This window comes from Ranitomeya variabilis, chromosome 7, assembly GCF_051348905.1.
Source record: "Ranitomeya variabilis isolate aRanVar5 chromosome 7, aRanVar5.hap1, whole genome shotgun sequence".
In the NCBI taxonomy this organism is placed as follows: Eukaryota; Metazoa; Chordata; class Amphibia; order Anura; family Dendrobatidae; genus Ranitomeya; species Ranitomeya variabilis.
Genome location: NC_135238.1, coordinates 213,558,524 through 213,576,465, shown reverse-complemented (window position 1 = coordinate 213,576,465; position 17,942 = coordinate 213,558,524). Strand labels below are relative to the sequence as shown.

At 40.0% G+C, this 17,942-nt stretch overlaps 1 long non-coding RNA gene across 2 annotated transcripts in view; it reads right to left on the bottom strand.

Annotated features, from left to right (window-relative positions):
* Positions 1 to 533: 533 nt before the first annotated feature.
* Positions 534 to 17,942, bottom strand: part of LOC143785991 (uncharacterized) — a 31,795-nt gene continuing 14,386 nt past the window's right edge. Inside the window, exons 3-4 of one of the 2 annotated variants that reach the window (XR_013218189.1) lie at positions 9,089 to 9,260; positions 534 to 655 (exon numbers count right to left, since the gene is read on the bottom strand). This is a non-coding gene — a long non-coding RNA (uncharacterized LOC143785991). Of the gene's footprint in view, positions 656 to 6,239; positions 6,375 to 9,088; positions 9,261 to 17,942 lie in introns of those variants that run through there. The other variant, XR_013218190.1, reaches the window with a different exon arrangement.

Sequence of the window (17,942 nt, the reverse complement as noted above, 5' to 3'; positions counted from 1 at the left end):
CGGGCAGTCCCGCTAGCGTCACTCCACATCTGAGCACATTATATTAGACCATTGTGGCTGCTTCCTGTCACCAGCGGGAGCCAACCGCTACACTTGGTCGTAGTGGAACGCAGAGGAGATCAGCTGGAACACAAAGGGACCAGACAGAACGGGCAAGAGTGACGCCAGCAGGACTACCGGATCTCTTTGTGAGAGTTCAGCACTTGACAACCCTTAATGTTTTTGGTCTTGTGGGGCCCTTGGAGTGCGATTCTTTTGGGGGTGTCTGCTTTCCTTTGTGAAGGCTATCGTTCATGGAAAAATAAGACATCCGCTAAAAATAAATCCTACCGCATCTTTTGGAGAAAAAAATTAATATAAGACCCTGTTTTATTTTCGAGGAAACAGTATATAATTATTATATTTTTATTTGAAGTAGACATCTTATAATTTGTAAAATTCTGTATATACATATTAATGAAGGCATTTTAATAAACCTCGGTAGAAGCACAGACAGAACATGTTACTACGTACCAATCTGCCCTAGAAGCTTACCTTTGCAGTTTCCAGTGTTCACAGGCAAAGAATTGGCCTTGTTATGCTGCAAAGAAAGTTGCCTTATCTTGCTAGCCATTGTTGTCATAAATCATCTTCTTTCATTAATATCTGTGTCAGGCTATGAGAGAATCAGTCAAGTGTTTTATATAATTTTTTTACTATGGGTTTTAATAGTGTAAAAACTGTCATTTTCCTAGGATACTTGTAATGAATGGGTCTTGCAGTCTGTTGCCTTTGATAGATGTGCAGTTTATGAAGTTCGGGGTTTTTTTTAATACATTTTTACATTTTATATTAAATCGATTGTTATTCCTTACATAGAGTTCAGCACGAGGTGTGATCATTTGCTACAACCATGTTTACAGTTTACATCCGATGCTTGTCTCTGTCCACCATTTATTACATTGTACATTTATTTTACTCACTTATATGGCGCCATTAATTCCACAGTGCTTTACAGACATCAACGTCACCCATAATCTGTACAAATCCACTGAGAAACAGATTATTTTGAGGAGGAAATAAAAATAACAAAACTAAAATAATGTGGTTGCACAAGTGTGGTTCGTAAACAGCTTACAACAAAGCAAAGGGATCTCACGTTATCACACAGGCAAAAGGTACCAAAAAAATTCCAAGGCATTAGATATACCATGGAACACTGAATACGGTCATGAAGAAGTAGCCTAATTTTGGCACAACAGTGACATTACCTAGAACTGGACGTCCCTCAAATACTGATGTAAAGACATGAAGAAAATTGGTCAGAGAGGTTGGCAAGAGATCGAAAGCAACATTAAAGTAGCTGCAAGAAGTTTTGGTAAGAACTGGTTGTGAACTGAATGTGACAACAATCTTCCAAATTCTTCATATGTACGGTCTGTAGAGTAAGGTGGCAAGTTGGAAGTCTTGTTTTGCAAATAAAAACATTCAAGCCTGGCTAGGTTGTACCAAAGCCTGCATCAAGTCTGCCATAAGCATGATGGTCTGATGAAACCAAGGTTAAAAATATTGGCCGTAATTCCAAAAGGTATGTTTGGCGCAAAACTGTGCGTCGCAAAAAAAACCTCCATACCAACAGTGAAGCATGGTGGAGACCGTATTGTGCTTTGAGGATGTTTTTTTGACAGCTGAAATGGGGACTTCAGTCAAGGTGGATGGAATTATGAACAGTTCCAAATTTTCAAACAATGTTGCCACAAATCCTTCAGGTTCCTACTAAAAAGCTGAAGATGAAGAGAAATTTCACCTTTCAGCAGCAACTACCATAGACATGCCTTGAAAGCAACAAAAAATGTCTTCATCAGATGAAGATCAAAGATTTGGAACGGCCCAGTCTGAACCCAGACCTTTATCCAATGAAAAACCTTTGTGTAGACCTGAAGAAGGCGTTGTACACAGGAGATGACCTCATAATCTAACAGATGTGGAGCTACTGCAAGGAAGGTTGGTGTCATGATTCCCAATGGCAGGGACATGGGCAAAAACGGACTAGCTCTAGGAAGATGGTATCTCAGGTAACCGCGATGCTGAACCTAACACGCAAATAAAAGTAGCCAGGGGGTGTGCCTATGTTTTATCCCTAGACACCTCACGCCAGCCGGAGAGCTAACTACCCCTATAAGAGGAATACACAGACCTGGCTTGCCTCCAGGGAAACCCCAAAAGTCATAGTAGCCCCCCACATGTAATAACGGTTAGGTAAGAGGAAAACACAAACGCAGTATGAATATAGATTCAGCAAAGTGAGGCCCTCTGACTAGATAGATGAAAATACAAAAGAGGACTTCGCGGTTACCTCAAAACCCTAAGCAGCCATCCTGAAACCACCTTAACTCCGTTATCAACTCATGACACCGGAGTAGTAATTTCAGATCACTAGAGCTTCCAGCAGCACGAGAAATATAAATGCATGCTGGACAAAACAAACACAAAAAGCCAAAGATTTCAACTTAGCTGAATTGCAGACTTGGAGCAGGTAGCAAGCAACAGAGATGCTCTGGTAACATTGATTGCCGGCACTAGAGTGACTGAGAAGCCAGACTAAATAGGAAACTCCCAATTTCCTGATGAAAACAGGTGCACTGGAAACACAAGACCAAAGTCAACCAGTACCACCAGTAGCCACCAGAGGGAGCCAAAAACAGAATTCACAACAGGTTGGGCAATGATGCTCAATTCTACCTGTGCCATGCTGATAGGCTCCTACCCAAAAAGACGGACACTTTACACAAGATAGTGTCTAACTTATCAAGTAGCAGTGCTTGCTTGAATTAGAGCAGATGTAAAGACCCTCTAAAAAGAGGGACCCTTACAAATTAGCATTGTTTTACAATAAAGTAGGTAAATATAAACTTTTATAAGTGGGATTCTCTTTAAAGAAATATACGTGCGATTTCAGGAAATTCGGCCATAGCTCATCATACACAAGGCTCTGAACTTAATCATGAACATGCACAATGAGCTAATGAAGGTAATTAATGCAGAATCTATTGGCTCTATATTTAGTAACCAGTGTATGCTATGCGTACGATGTGACAGTTTTCTTGATGGGGCCAAGTCTACTAATTAATAGCCACTAAACATAAAACACACCAGCAGCTCACAGTGGCATTAGAAAGTTTGTGAACCCTTAAGAGTTTTCTGGAATTCTGCATAAAATTGTTCTAAACGTTGAGCATTTCATCCAGGCATTAATAATTCAAAATAATTTTAATTAATATTTTGCATTGCTTATATAGCGCCATCATATTCAGCCACTTTTCACATCCATCGCTGTCCCCAATGGGGCTCACAATCTAAATTCCCTATCAGTATGTCTTTGGAGTGTGGGAGGAAACCGAAGAACCTGGAGGAAACCCACGCAAACACAGGGAGAACATACAAACTCCTTACAGATGTTGTCCTTGGTGGGATTTGAACCCTGGACCCAAGCGCAGGACCAAAGCAACAGTGCTAACTACTGAACCATCAAGTTGCCCAATCAATCCAAAATATACATGTAGTTTTTTTCAATAAGTGACTTTGGGGGGTCTACATGACAGAAAATACCCAAAAGTGACAAAATTCTAAAAACTGCACCCATCAAGGTGCTCAAAACCACAATAAAGTAATGTATTAACCCTTCTGCTGCTTCACAGGAACTAAAGCAAAGTGGAAGGAAAAAATGAACATTTAACTTTTCTACAAAAATTTTACTTTAGCTCCAAATTTGTTATTTTCACAAGGGTATCAGGAGAAAATGGACCCTAAAATTTGTTGTGCAATTTCTCCTGAGTACGCTGATACCCCGTATGTATGGGAATACTACTATTTGGGCACACGGCAGGTCTCGGAAGGAAAGGAGCGGCGTTTGACCTTTTGAACACAAAAACTGCTGGAATCGAGAGTGGATGCCATGTCCCGTTTGGAGAGCCACTGATGTGCCTAAACAGCGGAAACCCCTATTTTGCAAACTAGACCCCTTAGGGAACGTATCTAGATGTGTCATGAGCACCTGGAACCCACAGGTGCTTCACAGAAGTTTATAACATAGAGCTGTCAAAAAAAAAAAAAAATCACCCCGATGCGTTTCCCCGCTAACATGGTTCATCAGGATGTATGGATGCATGGATATTCAAGATGCTAGATGCCATGATGATAGATGACCATCTATCATCATGGCATCCAGCATCTTGAATATCCATGCTACCTCCTGATGAACCGTGTTAGCGGGGAAATGCATCAGGATGCATCCGACTCATGCTAAATTTTACTCCATGCTATATTTTATATATTGTTTGACTGCCTATCTATTTGCACTTATATTTGGCCTGGACTATTATTTAGAGGGCCAAACGTATTATATGATGTGTTGCATTGTGGAGTACTGGTCATGATTGTGGATGGGATTTATACTATCTAGTTTGCCCTTACAAGAAACCTGCAGGAAACCCTTATAGATATTTAAGATATCAAAGCATAACTTTTTTTTTCAACTCTGCTCTATAAGATATTGGTTTCCCACCTATATCTCCCTCCTCATCTGAAAGTCAGCGGCACAGAAGAAAGTAACCATGATTTTCTAATCATGGACAACTCTTTGAAAGGGTTTGTACCAAGATTGGAAGTCACATCTGTTACGGTACTGCAACACAGAACTAGGGTAGAAGGGGGAGAACTGACCCTGCACTACGACTAGGCTGATACCCTACGATGGAGTGGGTGACCCATTCCTTGCAAATAGACCCACCGACGATCCTAGGTTAATCTCAAGCGAAGACTTATAGATAGGGGGAAGGGGGTCCCTAAAAGATCTAAGGACTGGGTACAAAAACGGGTCACCTCCTAACAAAAAACACAGAGAAGGCTGCAGAAACAAACTGAAAACAGAAACTAAGACTAGCAGAACCAGAGGTCCCAGAACTGCACTAATTATACACACAGAAGACAAAGCAAAGCACCTAGCCAGAACTCAAGCAGATTAACACTGTTGTCCAGCAACGACTGGAAGGCAGGTGCTGGTTAATAAAGAGTGATACAAACACCTGACCCCAAAAAAACCCAGCACCAGAGGAAAAAGACCAGCAGCCAGAACCCCACAAGAAAATGGCGGATAGTCACAAACTAAACAGATACTAACAACATCTTCCAGATGCCAACTCATGAGACACCCACCGATCCAGAGAATGGAGCACTGAAAAGGAACTTGTGACTCGAGAGAAGATGAACAAGTAAAAAAGGCAGCACACTGCAGCGCTAAGACATGCAAACATGAAACATGAAAACTGAACTGCAATACTGCACTAGAAATATGAAAAATGAGAGCGTTTAGCGCATAAAAATGGCCAATTTTATGTGTACCTGATAGCCCCTTTACGGCATCTCTCGTATATCAGGTCCTACGCTTGCCTACCTCACTGAGAATAAACGTCTCCATGTGAATGGGTACTTGTGAAAACCTCTTCCTAGACTCATATTCTCTCTCTCTGTGGAGGGGTAATGGACCTGTTGCGATTAAAACACCTGGGCTAGGAGGTGGAGTGCTCAGTCAGAAGGCTAAATAATATATTTGAAAAAACTGACCGTCACATCCATACATAGACTAAGTGTGAACAGGTGCTGAACCTAGAGTAACCGTTTATTCTCAGTGAGGTAGGCAAGCGTAGGACCTGATATACGAGAGATGCCGTAAAGGGGCTATCAGGTACACATAAAATTGGCCATTTTTATGCGCTAAACGCTCTCATTTTTCATATTTCTAGTGCAGTATTGCAGTTCAGTTTTCATGTTTCATGTTTGCATGTCTTAGCGCTGCAGTGTGCTGCCTTTTTTACTTGACTATATATGAGTTGGTTACTCTAGGTTCAGCACCTGTTCACACTTAGTCGAGAGAAGATGAGACATGTGCCTGATGGAGAGAAACATGTGACTGATGGAGAAAGTCGAGCAGAATGGACAGAAGATAAATCTTGGCACAAACGTTTTACCGTGTTTTCTATCATCACGATTCTTGAGGTTCATATGCATATAGTGGTAGTCCAGGACTTAGCTTTGACTCCAAGGGCTGATTTTTTTTAAACAATGGCTGTCAGACGATTTGAATATTTTTTTGAGGAGCCTTTTGGTGCAGGTCTAGTATCAATGGCGTTTAAAAAATCTTAAAAAAAAAAACTTGAAAGACTCTTCCTATTGTAGAACGACGTGCCGTTCATGTGTTCAGCCTTTTGAGCATTTTTTTTTCCAGTAGGCTTTTTTTTAAACTAGTAGCAGAATAAAAGTAATTGCAATGCAGGTCACGTCTTTGAAGTGGCTCTTAATGGAAGGTGCTCCAAACTAGACATCGTCCAATCCAAAGGCTACAAAACAAACAAAAAAAATTCTTCAAAAGTTCTTAAAATGAAAAAAATCCTCCAAAAATTTCTTAAGGGTATGTGCACACTGTGCCGCAAGGTGCTCCATAAAATAAAAGTAACGCACAGCAATGTTAAAACGACATTGCTGTGCACATGCTTAGTCTTATTTCATTTAATTTAACTGCTTCTGCATTCAGAAACCCTAAAGCGACCAAGAGGAGTGACCTGCTCATCCTTCCTAGTGGATGTCGCCCACACTCTCTAAGGCCTCTTTCACATGTCCGTGTATCCAGTACCGGAGACATTTACACACAGGACCGGTTTTTAACAGCAGCATGGGCTGCAAAATGTCCACAAGTGCACATGGATGACACACAGGGATGTCATCCGGATGACACACAGGGATGTCATCCGGGTGACACATACCAGTGCATGAGAAGTAGTGGTACAGTAAGCGCTGTTCCCCGCAACCAGGTGCTGAAGATGGCTCTCATTCTTCTATCCTGTTCTACCAGCGATCAGCATGAGCAGGGGAGAATGATGAGAGTTGTATTCAAGTGATAACAGTGACAGCAGGCGGTGGCTGATGGGACTATTACTCCCATCAGCCTACACCTGCTGCCACTAACAACAGTGAGAGCCGGCGCTGGCTGATGGGAGTATTCATCACCTGCTACCTGCGCTATAAATAAATAAATTAAAAATCCGGTGTGGGTCCCCCTGTATTTTCTATAACCAGCCAGGCAAAACTCACAGCTGGCGGCTGCAACCCTCAGCTGTCAGCTTCAGCAAGGCTGGTTATTAAGAATAGATGGTGACCCATGCCGTTCTTTTAATTAATTTATTTATTTATAGCACAGGTGGCAGGTGATTAATACTCCCATCAGCCGCTCCTGCTCTCACTGTTATTAGCGACAGCAGGTATAGGCTGATGGGAGTAATAGCAGGCGGTGGCTGATGGGACTATCTCTGTTATCAGTTGAATGTATCTCTCATCATTCTCCCCTGCTCGTGCTGATCCCTGGCAGAGCAGGGGAGAATGATGAGAGCCATCTTCAGCACCCGGCACCAGGGAACAGCACTGTGCCTCTGCTTCCCAGGCACCAGAGCGTGTGGTAATGATGCGGCACACGATTGCCACATGTGTGCCACAAGTATTACACACAAGGACACACGGACACTGACATTTCCAGTATCAGAAAAAAATGGATATGTGAAACTGGCCTAAACCCAATAATACAACGTAAAAGATGGTGGCTTGTGCAAAAACTATGGCAAAGCCACCACCAAAGCCACTTGACCACCGAAGCTGTGATTTCTTAAAGCGGCTTTGCCTGGGAAAACTCAGTGCCTGTGCCAGCATCTAAAAGTTGCCGTGTGCATATACCGTAACGAAGGAGCATTTCCTGAAATGGTTTTCTCTATTAAACCAATCATTTTTACCCACCTTAAAAAAGCTTTGTGTGCACATACTCTTAGGCTGGGGTCACACTGCGTTATGGCAGTCCGTTAGATGGACTGTGTTACACCGCGGCATAACACAGTCCGTTAGCGCTGCCATTAACCCTTATTATCGGGTGCATCGCCAACGCATGCCATAATTGGCATGCGCTAGCGATGTGCCGTCATTCTGTGACAGACCCTCGGACGCGGGCTGCAGCGTTTCGGGGTCCGTCACTGCTAGCACAGATAGGGCATCTGCGCTAGCGCGATCGCATAACGTGATCTTTTTCAGCACTTACGTTAACGCCGTCCGTTTAACACATGCGTTGAACGGACTGCACTAATGCAATGTGAACCTAGCCTTAGATTAGAATTGTAATAAAATTGGCGAAATCAAAACCTTTGATATTTAAAAAAAAAACAAATTACCAAAAGTACATAAGCATACTTGGCATTCTTGCAACCACAGCAACATGTAAAATAATGTTAATGTGTTATAAAGGTGATCAATTAAAACAAAAAAAAAAAAAAAAAAAATTGTTTTATTTTTTAGTCATTCTGTCATTTGTGAAAATGAATATAAATGAAATGCTACGTTACAAATACTCCAAAATGGTGTCTAAAACTCTAAACTATGTCCTCAAAGGCATCTAATGCTTTGCCAAGTGGTGCCATTATGGATCTAGGCAAAAATACCTCCATAGTGCTACTTTTATTCTCAGATTTGTTCAAAATCATTAACAAAAACCCTCTATATGTCTCCATAAAAATAGAGTATGAGTCCATATAGCTGTATAAGCCTAGTATTTCGGTCCTATATAAATACAGATATTTGTGTAAGACCTGACACGACATATAGTTACTTAAGTACTGGCGGTGGGTCTGTGACGCGTTTCACCACTTTGGTTCTCATTAGCCTAACAGTTGTGAAAAATAAAGCATAAAAAGCCTATATACAGTAAGGGGATTACAAATATTTCTGGACCCTTTGACCTGAAAAAAAAAAAAAAAGTCAGCAACCGGCTTTAATTTTCAAGCCCATTAGAAATATTTCTGTTTTGAAATACTAAGTCGATATAAAACCTAAATAAATTCACAAAAACACAAATATAAACTAAACAATATAATAAAATGGAAATAAAATCTTCTATATGACCTGAAAATGAAATCAGCTATAGGGCACAGTTCTATTTTCCCAATCATTGATGAAATAGGACGCTGTGATAATTTACAACACATCACCGAGCCTTGAAGTCTTAACCTTCCATCATTACCTTGTTAAAGCATGATTATTTTTCTCAATATCTTGTTCTGTTCTTCAAGTCCCCCGGGATCCAATAAAGCAGTGAGGATTTTCTTTCCACCAAATGCAGCCCGGCGGGGGGTCATTCACTGGCTAGTTGGTGCTTATTGTGTGGGAGGTAGGACATCTAATAAACAAGCCGACTGTCAGCGCGAGTGGGGAAAAAGGAAATCTATTCCTCATTTCAGAAATTAGGTCAGTCTAACAAATTACATTTCTGCCACTTTAAAAATAAAATACAAACAGTTGTATCAATGCAGCACTTTACAGTTAGTAGACAAGAAGTGGTTCCTTTAAAAATAATCCTATAAATAAATAAAAAAAAAAAAATTTTTTTATATATATATATATATATATATATATATATATATATATACATATACATATATATATATACCATATGTATATATATTATATGTAATATATATATATATATGTGTTACATGCATATAATATATATTTACAGTAATTACATACATACACATACTGTATATGTATACACACTTTAATGGAATTCTATACATTTTTAATGCATTATGTTAACCAAATAAACATTTTTCATTATAAATTGGATGTTATATAAATTTTTCCATTTTTAAAGGAAAATCACCTACAAACTAAATTAGATTTTATACTGAAAAAAAATGTTTCTTTAGTTAAAATATTGAATTACAAATGTATATAATTCCTCTTAAATTAAATTTTCCAGGAATTTTTAAAAAATATTTTAATTTAAAATGTTGTAATTTTGTTAAAAGGGTATTTAGATTTCTATACATTTAGACCATTGTTATATATTTGGTGGCTTGATATATTGAACAGAATTTTTTACACCTCCCATATTCATAGTGTGGCACTGAACAAAGGGATTTCTAGGGCATGCCTTGCAGGATGGTACCTTATAATGTATCTATCCATCCATCTCAGGAATTAAAGCGGAATTAGTGTATGACCCACATGGTGCGCTTCTCCAATCACTGGACCACACGCATCGAAACAAAGCTTTAAGAATGTCTCTTTATCATCCAAAACATTGCCGCATATGGGCTAATAAAGTCTGCAATTTGGGAAAATATTTTCAGGAGTTCTGTCTATTTTTGGATTCTATCTATCTATCTACCTATCTATCATCAATCTATCTATCTACCTATTATCTATCTATCAATCAATGCACTATTTTTTTAATAAACCCATCATTCTATCTATTTTCATAATATAGCTAGCTCTAATTTTCTATCTTTCATGTTGAATATTTGGTGAGTTTTTTCATTTTCCACCTAATAGGTCAAATTATGTTACTTTTTTTATTGCGTTTGAGTATTTTTTTTTTTTTACATACGTTTTTATGACGTTTTTGCAGGTGAAGTTTTGTCTCTTTTTGGTTGGTCATGTTTCAAATAAAGCTGCTTTGCTTTAGAGATTTCCTGGTAGCTGACTTTTATAAAAACTTTATTGATATAGTATGTTTTTTACTTGCCCACTTTCCGGATCTAATGCCGCGTTCACACGTTCAGTATTTTACATTCGTATTTGGAAGCGAAAATCAGTAGCGGAACAATCAGAGGAAAAGTATAATAGAAACCCGTCACCACTTCTGGATTTATCACCCATTCCTGGTTTTGGCTTACAAATGGTGATGTAAAATACTGAGCGAGTGAATGTGGCCTAATGCAAGTCTATGGGGAAAATCTGCACATAAAACCCAGGATACCCGCAAGAGAAAACATGTGGATTTCAATTCCACACCGCAGGTCAGTTTAAAAAAAAAAGTGCACATAAGATTTCTATAAATTCCATCCACTTTGCTGGAACTGTAAGACGCGCTTTTGAAAATATGCAGTGTCAAAAACTCACAAAACAAAAAAACAATTTAAATAAAAAAAATAAATAAAAAAAATATATATATATATATACGGTATATATATATTTATATATATATATATATATATATATATATATTTATAGTGTATGTGTGTATATATATATATATATATATATATATATATATATAATCACACCATGCTGCTCTATTGAAATCTATTGGTCGCTTTGTTAGTCAGCACTCAGGCCAAAAATACAGGCGTGTGAACAAGCCCCAAGGATGATGTCACACCAGGCACGAACTAGGTGCAAACCTTTTTTGCTAACAGTTAATATCTATCAATCACAGTATGCCTCTTATGTCATACCTTATATCTATCTTTTTAATAATATCGATCATTCTATTTCATTTTTCCAATATAGCTGGTTCTTACATTATAATTAAGGTATAGATCACGGTTAATCTATATTTTTAACAATAATTATCATTGGATTTATTTTTTTCATTTTAGCTAATTCTTAACATCTACCGTAATAATAATGTCTATACTTTTCAAATGTATCCGTTTTTATTTCTATAGATCTCATTTGATTTTTCTCCATCCATCCATCAGATGAGTAACATGCAGGCGTCTAACGAGTCTCCTCTTTACAGCCGGCAGTTCCAGCCAATCTCAGAAGCAATATGCTTCGGAAAACCTATTATTGTAAACAGGAATTGTAGAATCTTCCTCCGGTGATAAGATTTTTTTTTTTTCCTTTTGCTGTCTCATACACGGATATATCTTGCATTAGTAAATGTTTTTGATTACTAATTTAAAAAAAAGAGGAAACCCTGTGACTCTTTTTATGAAAACTGAAAATACTCACAAATTATTTAATAAGTGAGGTGTCTGACAACTTTAACACTTCCAGCGCTTCTCGTTAATAAATGTAATTGGAGGTAGATTTAAAAAAAAAAAAATTCTATCCGAACATAGATTTCATTACGTCGAAATCTGATCTCTGGATGCCTATGGACATTACAGACTTAGGTGTTAAATAGACAAAAAGTGAATCAACCTGCCTTTAAAAGCACAGCATGACCATGTAATTCTTTTTTTCCAGTTTGTGGTAAGAAATGATGAAACTTCTTTCCAAGTAGCTATCACCCAGATTTAGTGTGAAAAGTAGTGTAATTGTAATTCACGCCATCAGGGTTTATCAGCTGTTCTGTAGTTAGGGAAGGCTTGCTTTTCAAATAGGAAAGCTGCCAAGTGCTCTGTGTTACCTCCAGCAAGCTTATCGGATTCAGATAGGAGCCAAAACAGCAGCTGCACACATATGCAAATTGGCAATTAATAGTATAAAATTCTGCAAAAAAAAAAAATCCTCAACACTGAAAATTCATTGGAACTACCTGAGCTCTAACCTTAGCTCTGAATGGTAGGCTGTGCCTTTGTCCAACGGCCAGGGATTAATTACCCTCTGGGGTCTACCCTTAAAACAGCCTCAAATTCAGAAATACTAAAAAAAAAAAAAAAATGGTAAAAACTGACACCCGGATCAAACGCAACTGGTCCGATTTTTTTTTCAGTACCAGTAAACTAATTAATGTCTGAATGATGCCAGAGCACAGTGCTATATGTATTAGGTCGGATGCAGATGAGCATATGAAAAATCGTCTAAGGCTCTGTTCACATGCCCGGTAATCATCTGTTAGAACGGAGCCAGCAGGAATCAGCTGGTAAAAAAGTTCTGCAGACACAACTTTTTATTCCGCTTTTAAATAACTGATCTCGGTTGGATCCATTTTTTTAACATTGAAGGCTATGGAAATCGTTAATTACCCATCCGATTTTCTTTTCATTTTTAACGGATCCGTTTTTTACTTACTGGATTAGTTTCAAATGGAAGATAACGGATGGTTATTTAACGGATTCATTTTCCATAGACTTTACTGTTAACTGATTTCAGCTGGATCCATTTTTTTTAACAGTAAAGTCTATGGAAAATGGATCTGTTATCTTCCATTTGAAACTAATCCAATAAGTAAAAAACGGATTCGTTACAAACGAAAAAAAAAAGGCTAATTAATGGATCCGTTTTCCATAGACTTCAATGTTAAAAAAACAGATCCAACGGATTACTTCTGGATCAGATCTAATGGATCATTAATGGACATGTGACCATCACCTAAGAATTCTGGATGATTGTCATCAGTTTTTTTATCCGTGTGTCCATTTTTTTTGTACAATAGCTGGGAGACATCTTGTATAAGATTTACTCTGCTTAATAGAAAGGTGCCTGAGCAACATTTTTCAGTTAGCGTTTATAGGAAACTTTTGAGTTGTCAGGTCCCTGTATCCTGTGTGGTATATGCGTATACCTTTTCCTATATTCTGAGTTGTATGTTACCTGCACCCTGACACCGCTCTGGCAGTACCTGAACCCTGACACCGCTCCAATGGCACCTGTGCCTACAGCCGCACCTGAAGCCTGACCCTGCTCCCAGAGCTACCTCTACTTAACACAACTCCTGGCAGTTCCTGTGCCCAAAGCTGCATCTGTGGCAGCTGAAGCCTGACACCGTTCCCAAGAGTACCTTTGCCTAACACCACTCCTGACAATGATTCTGGCAGTCCCGGTGCCTAAAGCTGCACCCGTCGCACATGATGCTTGAAACCACTGCTACGGAGCTGAACCTTGAAGCTGCTCCGGCGGTACCTGAACCCTGAAGTCACACCGGCGGTACCTGAACCGTGAAGTAGCACCGGCAGTACCTGAACCTGTTCCCAAGACCCGTGTGTCTGAAAGTGTACCTATTCCTGCATTCCGCACTGTCTGGACTGTTATACCAGTCTCTGAATCCAGTGTCAATATCTGTCCTGCCCGAGGAGCAGTCTGAAGGGAGCCTGAGTCCATGTCTGAGTCTGCAAACCTGACCCCTGGGGTCAAAAACTGTAGTATTGGGGACTGCCTAGGAGGGGTACCTGGTGGCTACTTGCAGTACAAGTCTGTCTCCACCATCAGGAGGTCCAGTGAACACCAGGTAGCAGCTCTCCTAGGCAAGCCCAGCCCTGTGTCACAGTTGGTCCATATGTGCCACCAGCGTTCGAGACAGCTTAGAACTCTAAAAGAACACTCCAGGTAAGATAGATACTTAGTTCTATGCCAAATACAGGGCATATGGGGAACAGGAATTTCCTTTTTCCGTAGTTACAAACATTGCAATACCCCAAACTAGAAGATTTAAGCCCTGCCCCTGAGGACACCTCTAAAATACTCATGTCCACACACATTGGGGAGAGTTTGAAAACAAAATCTTGCCGCCTTTGTGTTCACTGGATTTTGCTAAATTGGTACTTTTGGCAAGTATATCTATGGTGCTTTTTAACCCTTTATGGACAGAGTCATTTTTTTTTTTGCTTCCATTTTTCCTCACTTTCTTCCAAGAGCCATATCGTTTGTTTGTTTGTCTGTTTTTCTCCATCGACATAACCGTATGAAGACTTGTTTTTTGTGGGATAACTTGTAGTTTTGAATAACACTATTCAATGTGCTTCTTCACATCAATACGATTATGGAGATACCAAATACGGCTCTGGCAAAAATTAAGAGACCACTGCAAAAATTTCACTTTGTCTGATTTTTCTCTTTATAGGTATATTTTTGAGTAAAATGTAAATTGTTCTTTGATTCTATAAACTACTGACAACATGTCTCCGAAGTTCCAAGCAATAAATTTTGTGTTTATTTTCTGAAAATGAGAAATGGTCAAAATAGCAAAAAAAATGCATTGCTTGCAGACCTCAAATAATGCAAAAAAAACAAGTTCATAATAATTTAGAAACAACAATAATACTGTTTTACCTCAGGAAGAGCTCAGAAATCAATATTTGGGGAATAACCACGATTTTTTTTCACAGCTTTCATGCGTCTTGGCATGCTTTCCACCAGTCTTTCACAATGCTTTTGGGTGACCTCATGCCACTCCTGGTGCAAAAATGTAAGCAGTTCTTCTTTGATCGCTTGTGACTATCTCTTGATTACATTCCAGAGGTTTTCAACGGGGTTCAAGTCTGGACATTGGGCTGGCCATGACAGAGATTTGACATGGTGGTCCTTCATCCACACCTTGATTGACCTAGCTGTGTGGCATAGCGCATTGTCCTGCTGGAAAAATCAGTCCTCAGAGTTGGGGAATATTGCCTGAGCAGAAGGAATCAACTGTTTTTCCAGGATAACCTCGTATGCAGCTTGATTCACACGTCCTTCGCAAAGAATAAGCTGCCCAATTCCAGCCTTGCTGAAGCATGCCCAGATCATGACCGATCCTCCACCAAATTTCACAGTGGGTGCAAGACACTGTGGCTTCTACGCCACTCCAGGTCTCCGTCTAACCATTAGACGACCAGGTGTTGGGCAAAGCTGAAAATTAGACTCATCAGAGAAGATTACCTTACTCCAGTCCTCTATGGTCCAATCCTTATGGTCTTTGGCAAACTTCAGCCTGGCTCTCCCTTGCTTCTCATTGATGAAAGGCTTTTTTCTAGCTTTATATGACTTGAGTCATGCCTCTAGGAGCCTGTTACGAACTGTTCTTGCCGTGCACTTCACCCCAGCTACCATTTGCCATTCCTTTTGTAGGTCACTTGATGTCATCCTGCGATTGTTGACTGACATTCGAATCAACTGGCACTGGAGTGGAATGGCTGTCAGACATGTAGAGAAGCGGATTTTTATAAAACTGTGCATTGGTCTCTTAATTTTTGCCAGAGCTGTATATAAAGTTTTTTTAGCCGTTAAAAAAATATCAGTACCTTATATAAAAAATGTGTTTCTGCGGCTATTTTCTGAGACTCATAACGTTTTGGGTTTTTTTGTCTATGGAGCTCTGTGTAGGTTTTTTTTTTCACTGCTGAGCTGTAGCTGTTATTAATAAATATTTTGTTACATACATTATTTTGATTGCTTTTTAGAAAACTTTCTTTTTTATTTCCTTTTTTCAGTAACGTACAGTTTAAAAAATTGCTATACTTTGATAAATCGGAATTTTTGGACATGATGATACCAAATATGTTTTGTTTTTTTAATTTTTTAATTCCGCTATATTTGAATGAGGGTGATATAAACTTACACATTTTTTATTTATTTATTTTTACTTTATTTTTCAGTCCAATTAGGACAGATTAAAAATGCTTATACTTTGATAAATCTGACTTTTTTGGACGTGATGATATCTAATATGTTTTGTTTGCTTTTTTAATTCTTAAATTCCACTATTTTTCAATGAAAGAAAGGGGTGATATAAATATCATTTTAATCTTTTTTTTCTTACTTTATTTTTCAGTCCCATAAGGAGGCTTAAACCTGAGGTCACCTAATCAGTTATATTATATACTGCTGTAGTGTAATTCCTATATGTAATTCTCCTATGAATCGCATGAGCACGAGCACACAGGAAATCGCGACATTTCAATGACTCAGTCCATTTTTTTACAGCAGCATCTAAATGGTTAAAAACAGCAATCAGAGCTCAGCTCCGGTCACTGCTGTAAAACACAGATGCCGGCTATAGATCACAGCTGGAATTTAAAGCGTATCGTGGACAGGGAATTCAGCTCCTGAGCCCGCTCCATACAGCTCTCAGTGACTTGTGACGAAAATGTATGTCACAGGTCAAATAGGGGTTAAATCTCTGTGTAAGGGCTCTTTCACACGTCCTGATATTTCCGGTACCGGGAAAAACCGGTACCGGAGATATCCGTGTCCGTATGTCCGTGTGCTCAAGTGGCACATATGTGCGGCATCCGTGTGCCGCCCGTGTGCCCCCTGAGGACCACACGGACCGTGCAGGAGAGACAGCGCTACACTAAGCGCTGTCCCCCCCGCATGTGGTGCTGAAGGTAGAATTCATCTCTTCTTCCCCGCCGGAGAGAAGAGATGAAAGATCTTTTTTTTTTTTTTCTGGGGGGGGGGGTGAAAAATAAAGTTTGCATGTGCCCCCGCGTCCCCCCCCCCAGTGCGACGCCTGGCCTCTTGCCGCAGAAATACTCACCCGGCCAGCTCCTGCGATGTCTCCTGTGTCCTCTCTGCGCTGCCAGCTTCTCCTGTGCGAGCGGTCAGTGAATAATCCCTGACTGTAATGAGCGGTCCCACGTGACCGCTCGCACAGGAGAAGCTGGCAGCGCAGAGAGGACACAGGAGACATCGCAGGAGCTGGCCGGGTGAGTATTTCTGCGGCAAGAGGCCAGGCGTCGCACTGGGGGGGGGGACGCGGGGGCACATGCAAACTTTATTTTTCACCCCCCCCCCAAAAAAAAAAAAAAACAAGAAAAAAAAACTTTCATTTCTTCTCTCCGGCGGGGAAGAAGAGATGAATTCCGCCTTCAGCACCACACGCGGGGGGGACAGCGCTTAGTGTAGCGCTGTCTCTCCTGCGGGCGGTACGTGCACACGGAGGAGAGTGCACACTGTTCGCCGTGTGCACGTGTGCTGTCCGTATTGTGGTCCGTGCTGCCGGTGGAAAACGGACATGTCGACGTGTTTTCAGCACGGACATACGGTCCGTGTGAAAACACGCACATGTGCATAGACCCATTCATTTGAATGGGTCTACGTGTGTCAGTGTCTCCGGTACGTGAGAAAACTGTCACTACACGTACCGGAGACACTGACGTGTGAAAGGGGCCTCAAGGCCTTACATTTTGCATTGTTTGTTTAGCATAGTAGAATTTCGCTTCACTGATTCTGGAAGGTTTTTTTTTGTTTTTCTTCTGTGACACTCAGTTCCAAAGTGATGCTCCCCTATAATAAAATTTTCCCTTTAACCAACTGGGTATATACCACAGAACTTATCTGCCCTTTCTCCTCTGATGCTGGCCAATCAAAACATGGCCACGCCCGACGAGACGTTCTGTGATATACACCCAGTTGGCAAAAGGGAAACTTTGCACCTTTATTCTTGGTGGACATAAGGGCATAACTTTGGAATGGAAGGGAACAAAAGAAAAAGAAAAACT